General features: G+C 45.1%; 1 protein-coding gene across 2 annotated transcripts in view; it reads right to left on the bottom strand.

Moving 5' to 3' along the window:
* Positions 1-2,453, bottom strand: part of EXD3 (exonuclease 3'-5' domain containing 3) — a 213,753-nt gene extending 211,300 nt beyond the window's left edge. For both annotated transcript variants that reach the window (XM_073640587.1, XM_073640589.1), the window contains exons 1-2: positions 2,317-2,453; positions 561-596 (exon numbers count right to left, since the gene is read on the bottom strand). The gene's annotated coding sequence lies outside the window, so the exon portion shown is untranslated. The remainder of the gene's footprint in view (positions 1-560; positions 597-2,316) is intronic.
* Between the last annotated feature and the right edge of the window lie 9,759 nt (positions 2,454-12,212).

Below are 12,212 nucleotides of genomic sequence, written 5' to 3'. Positions count from 1 at the left end.
CAGCTTGTTGCCTTGGAAGCCGACCACCGCTGCTAGACAGCAGAACATGTACAGTGTCTACAAGCTCTCTTTTATTGGGCCTGCAAGCATCGTTTGAAGCTAACTAGGATCGTTAGAGCAAGTAGTTACCTCCCAAACCTGCACAACGTCAGCACAGTGTTTACAAGCGAGACAGTAGCGGTGGTCGGTCTCTTAGGCAACCAGCTGTAAACAAAGGAAAAACGTTAATATCTCAAGAACGGCTGAAAATTTTAATAAGCAATAAATTACAAAAAGTTTTTATATTTATAGGCGATGTCCGACTATTTCTCAAGTATGAAAATTGAAATAATCCTTTAAATAAAAAAAATAAATACAGTTTTATTTTTAGGCAAAATTGCCCAGTCCTACAGCACAGTAGGAAGGGATTTACTAGAAAGGGGTTTGGGAGGGGTCTTGGGCAGCTCACTGAGCAGCACAATAAGGGGTCCAGTGTCCATTATACAGTAATCTCATATTTACAAGCATCGGACTGAAGACCAACCACTCCCATCATCACATACAAGACTAGAAACTCCTACCTGCTCCACCGGACTCTTCACCGTTACGGAGTCCTTCTGGAAGAGAAATCATTAGTGATTACAATGTGATCCCTGCAGACCTGACCAGAGATTATAGACACACACCAGATAAAAAGGAGCAGTTATAATTCTGCAGGCTTCAGAGCTGAAATCCTCCAGGGTTCCCAGCTTAATCAGAGCTTGTTCTGGTGGTTCACATCCAGGAAAGTTGTCTTCTGATATAGAATAAGCCAGCTATCCCCCCTGCATTACAGGAGCGTGTCTACAACAAGCTTGCTGACTGTTTCCAATAACATCCAGTACAGTCATGAATGCAGCTGAATATGGTCCCCGGCTGTACCGGACGTCCTCATATGATGCTGTTAGTGAGGACTGAACTCTATGTGACAAGGGCAGGGTGTATACTGGAAATAGGGTCTCCCAGCAGCACAGAGCATATAAGGAGACACGTATGACACGTCCCTAAAAATGTATGAAAAGTATCAAGCGGAAGCCGAGGTCCTCCAGCAGCACAGAGTATTTCAGGAGAGCAAAGGGCTGCTGTTAGAGAAGACAGAGCCACACATGAGGCATAGAGGAGAATTAGCCCCACCTCCCAGCAGCACAGAGTATTTTAGGAGAGGAGAGTGTTGCTGTGGGTAATGACAAGGGTGGATGTGAGGGGAGTATTGTCACGAAAGGCATGTAGCCAACGTAGGGTCCTCCAGCAGCACAGAGCATTTCAGGAGAGGCATGTACTGATGTCAGTGAGGTGGGAACATGACCCAGACACTGATACTCCACAATCTGTGGAGCCGACATTCTTCTCTACAGTACAATCCAGATATATGGGTGACAGCCCAACACGGCCGCCTACAGGAGAGGGCACCCAGCTTTCTCAGATTCCTGAACAGAAACCATGTAGGGAACATTAAGCACATACACGGCAATGAAGCAGGGATTTCTGTAGGCAACTACCTCTCACGGCGCAGTAATGACGGCCATGTTGGTCTTTATCCAACTTTCCCAGAAACAGATTATACAACATAATTATTGGCATTTTTTGGATGTCAGATGGAAAAGTCTGTCACATTGCTGTCGAATATCGCCAGGGACGTAATGATCCCTCACAGGTGCCATATCCACATCTCTTACATTACAACACAGGACAGGAGACCGGTGACAAGAGACATTGAGGTAAAATGGTCATAAAAACTGCAAATCTGAGGTAAAATGGTCATAAGAACAGCAAATCTGAGGTAAAATGGTCATAAAAACAGCAAATCTGAGGTAAAATGGTCATAAGAACAGCAAATCTGAGGTAAAATGGTCATAAAAACAGCAAATCTGAGGTAAAATGGTCAGAAGAACAGCAAATCTGAGGTAAAATGGTCAGAAGAACAGCAAATCTGAGGTAAAATGGTCATAAGAACAGCAAATCTGAGGTAAAATGGTCATAAAAACAGCAAATCTGAGGGATTTAACAATGTTTGTGAATAGTTTACCTCATGTTTGCCGTTTTATGAATGTTTTACCTCAGATTTGCCATTTTTATGAATGTTATTTCCATAACAATGGCAAACCTGAGGTAAAATGTTCATAAAACGGCAAATTTGAGGTAAATCCTGGGCTAGACTGCAGTAAGCAGTTCGGCAGCAGCTCCCTCCCCCGCCATATTGGTCAGGTATTTAATACTATGCTTCTCCCGCCTCCACATCCTACAAGGCCCCGGAACCCCCACTACAGCCCTGAGCTCCCCACTCCTTCATATACTCACTTTGTCTCAACACCGGCTTCTTGGTCTGTACACGCCACGTACGTTTTACCTAACCCGGAACCTTTCTACCTAACACTTTGCGCAGCCCGGACACTTTTTAGGGAGGGACGAACGCGGAAGTAACTCTTCTCTCAGTCGTCTTCTTGGTTTCCATAGAAACTTGATAGCAATAGTGTTTCCTTAGCATTTGTAATGTGTTGATATGTAGTTATACAGTGAATTCCATCCATTACAGACGTGCATATGAGATTCCCAACTAATTGTGGTCTAGCAAACACTAAAGGTTGTGGCACTACAAATACCATGAAGTACACCTGCATCTATGACTAATAAAGTTTGCATTCAAAATGGAAGACTGTGTTCAGCAGACTCCAGAACTAAAGCATGTAATAAGAGTATCCGATAATCCGGCTCCTGTCGTGTTCCCTCTGGTGCCAGATTAAAGGAATTCTATCAAAGCAGTAGAAAGTCGACACTCTGTTCTCATTCCAACACTTTAGAAATCCATGTGCACAAATGACAGTAAAATCTTCAAACCATCTCATGCATTTTGGAATATAATTCCTTGGTCATAGATGTCTGACACGTACAAACAATCCCTGCTAAAAAGTTTTTTCTAAAGCCCCCGCTCCTTCCACATATTATATCCTAAAAAAATCACGGATCTAATGTGCTTCGGATGGCAAGAAGATGCGAGTAGCAACATAATTCGTAAAACGCCCCAGATCTGTCTCTGGAGCTATCACCTCGTATGCTCCAAAGCAAAGAAAGATACAGACCATCTGAGGCTCCAGACCAAAGGCTGGTACAAAGGCGGACATAACATCTGCAAGCTCTGTACATTTTTATTTCAAAAGAGTTTATGTGAATAAGAACAGGCATATGGTATATCCTATAAAAGCTTATATTACTGCAATAGCAAATTAGTATAATTAATCAATTGCAAGAAATGTAAGTGCAATATGTATCCGTACGGCAGAATCTGTGGACATACAGGTGCTTCTTACAAAATTAGAATATCATCAAAAAGTTAATTTATTTCAGCTCTTCAATACAAAAAGTGAAACTGCTATATTATATAGAGTCATTACAAACAGAGTGATCTATTTCAAGTGTTTATTTCTGTTAATGTTGATGATTATGGCTTACAGCCAATGAAAACACAAAAGTCATTATCTCAGTAAATTAGAATACTTTATAACAACAGCTTGAAAAATGATTTAAAATCCGAAATATTGGCCTACTGAAATGTATGTTCAGTAAATGCACTCAATACTTGGTCGGGGCTCCTTTTGCATAAATTACTGCATCAATGCGACGTGGCATGGTGGCGATCAGCCTGTGGCACTGGTGAGGTGTTATGGAAGCCAAGGTTGCTTTGATAGCAGCCTTCAGCTCGTCTGCATTGTTGGCACTCTATTTTTTCAACGAAAATGGCGCCCCCGCTCCTCTGTGGCACTCCCTCCGCAACCCTCGATATCCCTAAGACTACGGTGGGGTGGCAGATAGCTTCAACGAATTCTAAATGTACAAAACGGGTATCAGAAACAATATTTAAAAATGTGCAGACATAAAGTGATTAAGTGCAAAAAAACATGAGCATAAGCCTTCAACTGTTCATTAATTTATTCTGCTGATAAGAATTATCCAAATAATTGGTAGATAAATAACACCCCAAAGTTAGCAAAAACAACTTCACATGCTAGGGGTAAGCTCCCAATAAAGCAAGCAGATGGAGTAGAGGGTACTTAGCTCTATAAAAAGCATTGCTGCTGTCCAGGCGAAGGCTCGACGCGTTTACCCATGTCACGGTTCATCAAGAGGCTGATATACTTGATAGAGTAGATAAGACCAGCATGCACTCCATAGTCCTCCATATAGTATAATGCACCTCCATATGGTATAATGTGCTCCCCATAGTCCTCCATATAGTATAATGCGCTCCCCACAGTCTTCCATATAGTATAATGCGCTCCCCATAGTCCTCCATATAGTATAACGAACTCCCCAAAGTTCTCCATATAGTATAATGCGCTCCCCATAGTCCTCCATATAGTATAATGCGCTCCCCATAGTCCTCCATGTAGTATAATGCGCTCCCCATAATCCTCCATTTATTATAACCCACTCCCCATAGTCCTCCATATAGTATAATGCACTCACCATAATCCTCCATATAGTATAATGCATTCCCCATAGTCCTCTATATATGGTAGTATAATGCACTCCCTATAGTCCTCCATACAGTATAATGTACTCCCCATAGTTCTCCATACAGTATAATGCACTCCCCATAATCCATACAGTATGATGCACTCCCCATAGTCCATACAGTATAATGCACTCCCCATAGTCTATACAGTATAATGTACTACCCATAGTCCTCCATACAGTATAATGTATTCCTCATAGTCCTCCACACAGTATAATGTACTCACCATAGTCCTCCACACAGTATAATGCACTCTCCATAGTTCATACAGTATAATGCACTCCCCATAGTCTATACAATATAATACACTCCCCATAGTCTATACAGTATAATGTACTCCCCATAGTCCTCCACACAGTATAATGCACTCCTCATAGTCCATACAGTATAATTCACTCCCCATAGTCCATACAGTATAATGCACTCCCCATAGTCTATACAGTATAATGCACTCCCCATAGTCCTCCATACAGTATAATGCACTCCCCATAGTCCTCCATACAGTATAATGCACTCCCCATAGTCCATACAGTATAATGCACTCCACATAGACTATACGGTATAATACCCCCCCATGGTCCTCCATACAGTATATTGTACTCCTCATAGTCTTCCATACAGTATAATGTAGTCCACATAGTCCATACAGTATAATGCACTCCCCATAGTCTATATAGTATAATGCACTCCACATAGTCTATACAGTACAATGCACCCCCCATAGTCATCCATACAGTATAATGTACCTCCATAGTCCTCCATACAGTATAATGCACTCCCCATAGTCTATACAGTATAATGCACTCACCATAGTCCATACAGTATGATGCACCCCATAGTCCATACAGTATGATGCACTCCCCATAGTCTATACAGTATAATTCACTCCCCATAGTCCATACAGTATAATGCACTCCCCATAGTCTATACAGTATAATGCACTCCCCATAGTCCTCCATACAGTATAATGCACTCCCCATAGTCCAAACAGTATAATGCACTCCCCATAGACTATACAGTATAATATCCCCCCATGGTCCTCCATACAGTATATTGTACTCCCCATAGTCCTCATACGGTATAATACACCCCCATAGTCCTCTATACATGGTAGTATAATGTGCTTCCTATTGTCCTATATACAGTATAATGCACTCCCCATAGTCCTCTATTCAGTAGTGTGCAATCCCCATATTCCATACAGTATAATGCACTCCCCATAGTCCATACAGTATAATGCACTCCCCATTGTAACGGGTCTGGGAGGCGGAACCTCTGAGCTACTATACAAGGGGGCGGTCCTTGTAAGGGAGCGGGTGGCGACCAGGCAGGCAGTCACAGCAGGTGACCGGGACAGTCTCTGGAAGAACGGGCAGGAGATCACGGCAAGTGACTGGGGCAGTCTCTGGATGAACGGGCAGATGGTCACGGCAAGTGACCGGGGCAGTCTCTGGATGAACGGGCAGATGGTCACGGCAAGTGACCGGGGCAGTCTCTGGGTAAAGGGTTGGTACGACCTGTGGCGGCTGATGGTAGACGTGAGCTCCCAGATGAGCAGGCGAGAGTCTCTGGATAAACGGGTGGTCACAGCATGTGACGGCGGAGCCTCCAGGAAGACCAACAGACAGGCGGCAGATGAGCGCTCCCAGGTGAGCGGGCAGAAGTCTCTGGACAGGCGGGTGGTCACAGCACGTGACGGCAGAGCCTCCAGGTAGGCTAGCAGACAGGCAGCAGATGAGCGCTCCCAGGTGAGCGGGCAGGAGTCACTGGACAGGCAGGTGGTCACAGCACGTGACGGCGGAGCCTCCAGGTAGGCTAGCAGGCAGGTAGCAGATGTGCGCTCCCAGGTGAGCGGGCAAGCTGGTCCATAGACAGACTGACAGGAGTTGGAAGGCAGACCGTCGGACCTCAGGCAAGCAGGCAGGTAGCTGATGTGCGCTCCCAGGTGAGCGGGCAAGCTGGTCCTTAGACAGACTGACAGGAGTTGTAAGACAGGCCGTCGGACCTCAGGCTACATAGTTTGTAAAGCCGAATAAAGACTTGCGTCCATCAAGTTCGACCTGTAAGTTCTGTAGTTGCTAAAGTTGATCCAGAGGAGGGCAAAAACCCCAAATGATTTAGCCAATCTTCACCTGAGGAAAAATTCCCTCCCGACTCTGAAACCAGCAGTCAGAATAAATCCCTGTATCAACCTACTATTTTATTCTATTTTTAAGTATATGCAGAAATGTGCCTGGTATCTAGAAAAGCATCCAGTCCCCGCTTGAACTGGTGTAGTGAATCCGACATTACCGTCTCCTCACTCAGTGAATTCCATATTCTCACTGCTCTTACCGTAAAGAACCCCTTCCTATGCTGGTGCTGAAACCTTTTCTCTTCCAGTCTTAGTGAGTGCCCTCTTGTTACCGTAATATCCCTCCTTTTGAACAAATCCCGGGCAAGGTCTCTATACTGTCCCCTAACATATTTGTACACATTTATTATGTCCCCCCTCAACCTTCTCTTTTCCAGGCTGAATAGTCCTAGTTTTGCCAACCTCTCTGGGTATTGCAGTCCCTCCACTCCCTTTATTAATTTTGTTGCCCTCCTTTGTACCTTTTCAAGCTCATTTATATCCTTTCTATATATTGGGGCCCATAACTGAGCACAGTATTCCAAGTGTGGTCTGACCAGTGCTTTGTACAGTGGAAGAACAATGTTCTCATCCTTTGCAGCTATACCTCTTCTGATACATCCCATTACCCTGTTTGCCCTTACAGCAGCGGCCTGACTTTGGGCACTCCAATTTAGTTTGCTATCAATCAAGATGCCCAAGTCCTTCTCCATCTCTGAATTCCCCAATGATTTCCCATTCAGTGAGTACTGGTGACTTCCATTTTTCCTTCCCATATGTATGACCTTACATTTCTCCTCGTTAAACCTCATTTGCCATTTAATGCTCCACCTACCCAGCTTATCCAAATCCCTCTGAAGGTCTTCACTATCCTCTTTTGTATTAATTGTTTTACATAACTTTGTGTCATCTGCAAATATTGATATTTTACTATTTATCCCGTTGACTATGTCGTTAATAAAGATATTAAATAACATTGGGCCTAGTACAGACCCCTGTGGTACCCCACTAGTGACGCTTACCCAATCTGAGTATATTCCATTTATAACCACCCTCTGCCTTCTATCCTTTAGCCAGTTAGCTACCCACTTGCAGACATTTTTCCCCAGCCCCATCATTCTCATTTTGTATACCAACCTATTATGTGGCACGCTATCGAACGCTTTTGAGAAGTCGAGATACACGACATCCACTGGTTCCCCCTGATCTACTCGAGAGCTAACCTCCTCATAGAAGTCAATCAGGTTTGTTTGGCAGGAGCGATTCCTCATGAATCCATGTTGGTTCGGGGTTAATAGATTATTAGCGTCAAGATGCTCCATGATTGCCTCATTAATAAAGCCTTCAAAAATTTTGCCCACAACGGACGTCAGACTCACCGGCCGATAGTTTCCGGCGTCACTTTTTGCTCCCTTTTTGAATATTGGCACTACATTCGCCTGTCGCCAATCAAGTGGTACAGACCCAGTCTCAACAGAGTCCTTAAATATAAGATATAACGGTCTGTCTATCACATTACTTAGTTCCCTTAGTACCCGTGGGTGTATGCCATCAGGTCCTGGTGATTTGTTTATTTTAATGTTACTGAGGCGTTTCTGTACCCCAGCTTGGGTTAGATTTGTCATACTTAGTGGAGGATTAAGCTTGTCACTTCTCATTTCGCCTGTTAGTTCTTTTTCCTTTGTGAAAGTTGACGAAAAAAATTTATTTAATAGATTAGCTTTATCCTCATCTTTCTCTATGATTTTGCCTTCATCACTTTTTATCGGTCCAATATTATTCGATTTAATCCTTTTACTATTTATATACGTAAAGAACAGTTTGGGATTTGATCTGCTTTCCCTAGCAATACGTCTCTCTGTTTCCTCCTTTGCTATTTTTATTTGTTTTTTGCAGGTTCTCGTTTTTTCCTTGTAACACATTAGTGCCTCCTTGCTGTTTTCCTCTTTTAATCTCTTGAATGCCTCTTTTTTGCTATTTAACGCCCCTTTTACGTTCTTATTCAACCATATTGGTTTCCTCTTATTTCTGGCCCTTTTATTCCCATACGGTATATACCTCTCGCACTGAGTATTCAGAATTCTTTTGAAGGTTTCCCATTTACTATTCGTATTTCCTTGATTAAGAACTTTGTCCCAGTCTATAAGTTGAAGGTTTTCTTTCAGCTGATCAAACTTCGCCCTCCTAAAGTTTAATGTTTTAGTTGTTCCCTTATTGATAACCCTACTGAAGGGCATTTTGAAATTGATAATATTATGATCGCTATTACCTAGGTGCCCCCCTATCTGTACCTCAGTTATTCTATCAGGCCTATTAGTCAATATTAAGTCCAACACTGCCTTCCCTCTCGTTGGTTCCTGCACTAGTTGGGAGAGATAATTATCCTTGATATTTGTCAAGAACCTTTTTCCTTTCTGCGATCTACAGGTTTCTGTTTCCCAGTCAATATCCGGGTAGTTGAAGTCCCCCATTACAATCACCTCATTATGTTTTGCTACTTTGTCTATTTGTCCTAATAGCAGTTTCTCATTCTCCTCTGTTATATTGGGTGGCTTATAGCAGACCCCCAGTAATATTTTATTATTATTTTTTGCCCCCCTCTATCTCTACCCACATGGACTCGACCCCCTCTTCTCCCTCTCCTATATCTTCCCTTAGTCTGGGCTTTAGACGTGACTTTACATATAAGCAGACTCCTCCGCCCTTCCCCTGTTTCCGGTCCCTTCTAAATAAACTATAATCTGTTAAATTTACCGCCCAGTCGTAGCTATCGTCTAGCCAAGTCTCTGTTATACCTATGATGTCATACCTCTCCTCCGATATAAGCGCCCGCAGCTCATCCGCCTTATTGGTCAGGCTTCTTGCGTTGGTCAGCATGCAAGATAAAACTTTGGGGTTATTTAGCATCCTATTCTTCTCTAACGATCTAACTGTACTATCCCCACCCCCCTCTCCACCCTCATTATATTCACTTCTCCCCTTCCCCCTTGCTTGCCTCACATCCCACCTATTTCCTTGGTTTCCCCCCCCGTCTCTAGTTTAAAAACTCCTCCAACCTATTAGCCATCTTCTTCCCCAGCACCGCTGCACCCTCCCCATTGAGGTGCAGCCCGTCCCTACGGTAGAGCCTGTAGCCGACAGCGAAGTCGGCCCAGTTCTCCATGAACCCAAACCCTTCTGCCTTGCACCAACTCTTTAGCCACTTATTCACCTCCCTAACCTCCCGTTGGCGCTCCTGTGTGGCTCGCGGGATTGGTAGTATTTCTGAGAAAACTACCTTGGAGGTCCTTGCCCTAAGCTTCCTACCTAGATCCCTGAAATCATTTTTAAGGACCCTCCATCTACCACTCACTTTGTCATTGGTGCCAATGTGGACCATGACCGCTGGGTCTTCGCCAGCCCCACCCAGTAACCTGTCAACCCGATCCGCGATGTGCCGGACTCGAGCGCCAGGGAGGCAGCACACCGTTCGGCGATCCCGGTCTTTGTGACAGATTGCCCTGTCTGTCCCCCTAATAATAGAGTCACCCACTACCAGGACCTGTCTAGCCTGCCCTACACTTCCCCCCTCCCCCTCATTACTGGAGCATACACTCCCCCGGCGGTCAGAGGATCTGTCGTGCTCCAATAATGCCGGTTCTGAACCAGCCTTCCTATACTTCTTCCCTCTATCCCTTCTAACCGTTACCCAGCTCCCTGCCTGTTCAGCCTGCGCTTCCCCACTAAGCTCCACCCCCAGTGTTGACCCATTGAGTGTCTGCTCGGTGAGCAGCAAACTCCGTTCCATGTTGTCGATGCTCCTCAGTACCGCTATCTGAGCACTTAGATCCAGGATTTGGGCTTCCAAGTGCACGATATGCTCACATCTCTCGCAGCAGTATGGATCCCTGAGCGGTAGCTCAGGGAATGCATACATTGCGCAAGATGTACACTGCACGGCTCCGGCCAACATGGACGTCATTCTAAATATGGGGATACAGTCAGTATATATGTACAAGTACAAAACACAATTATTTATATATAGGTGTATGGACGGGGATCAATTAGGGATGTGCAAGTGTATCGATTAGATATCGGCGCGGGATCAGTTAAGTATGGACGGGGGATCAATTAAGTATCAATTAAGTATGGACGGGGGATCAGCTGAGTGGGTCAGGCGGATTAATTAAGTGTAGACGGTGTGTCAATTAACTATGGACTGGGATCAATAAGTATGGACTGGGGAAATAATTAATTGTGGACTAGGGATTCAATCAATTAATTATGGACAGGGGGTTTAATTAAATAGGATGGGGGGTAAAGCAAAAAAATAGGTATGGACGGTGGGTCAATTAACGAAGGACTGGGGATCAATAAGTATCAATAATATCAATAAATATGGACTGGGGAAATAATTAATTGTGGTCTGGGGAATCAATCAATTAATTATGGACAGGGGTTAATTAAATATGGTGGGGGATAAGGCAAATAGATAGGGACTGGGGATGAGTAAAAGTGGACAAGGGGAATCTATTAAATAGGACAAGGGGGATCAATCAATTATGGGCTGGGGGGGTCAATCATTTAAATGTGGTCAGGGGGATCACTTTAATATGGACGGGGGGTGGTCGGGGATCAATTAAATGAGGACGGGGGGGTCAATTTAATGTGGTCAGAGGGATCAGTTAAATATGGACGGGGGTGTTCAGGGGAATCAATTTAAATATGGACGGGGGGGTAATCAATTAAATATGGACTAGGGAATACAATACAATTACAATACAGATACAAATACAATACAGTACAGTACACACTTGGGTTCAGTAGGGCCGCTTATCGCGGCCTCCTGCCCCTCACTCACCTCCTCTAGGGACGCTGCACGCTATCACAGCGCGCTTGTCCCTCCGGTCGCCTCTTACCGGTCCTCCTGATCACCTCCTGGTAACCACCACCTGGCACCCTCCGCTGGCCGGCACTGCACGCTGCCACAGCGCTCTCTTGCGCTCGTCCCTCCGGTCGCCTCCTACTGGTCCTCCCGGTCCGCTCGGTCACCTCCGCCTGGCTCTCCTCCCTTTCCCCCACGGGAGAAGTATTGCCTCAGGGCAGCCGTATGGCTGGTGACTTGGGGCCTTCTGCTAGCCCCTGCTCCTGGATGGCGGCGCTGGTCCCTTCTTTGTGACTGAGCCTCCGGGCTTCTATGGCCAGAGGACCTGGAATACCCTGCCAGCTGGTTTCTGCTGCTGGGTATATATCAGTCCCCACAGCCTCGGACTCCTGTGTCCGGTTTTAGTAACTTCAGCCAGGGCGAGCTATATCTCTGCTCACAGCCCCCGGCCTTCAGCTGCTGCTCCTACAGAGCTCCTGTTCTCACTTTCCCTCTCCAGGCTCTGACTGCTCTGCTTGTTCTGCAGGCTCTGTCTCTTGTTCTAGCAGGCAGGTAGCAGAATATCAGGCAGGAATAAGACAGCAAGCTGGCAGGAATCTGGCAGGTATCTGGCAGGTAACTGGCAACGGGACCTGAGGGCTGAAGCAGAGTAGTGAACAGTGCAACAACATTGCTCGGGCACCTCCATTTTGGAGGAGGTGCCTTAT

The sequence above is a fragment of the Phyllobates terribilis genome, unplaced genomic scaffold, assembly GCF_046119375.1.
Source record: "Phyllobates terribilis strain yellow unplaced genomic scaffold, ASM4611937v1 Scaffold_7__3_contigs__length_470593459, whole genome shotgun sequence".
In the NCBI taxonomy this organism is placed as follows: domain Eukaryota; kingdom Metazoa; phylum Chordata; class Amphibia; order Anura; family Dendrobatidae; genus Phyllobates; species Phyllobates terribilis.
The sequence above is the reverse complement of the archived record's forward strand: the minus strand, read 5'-3'. Positions and strand labels throughout refer to the sequence as shown.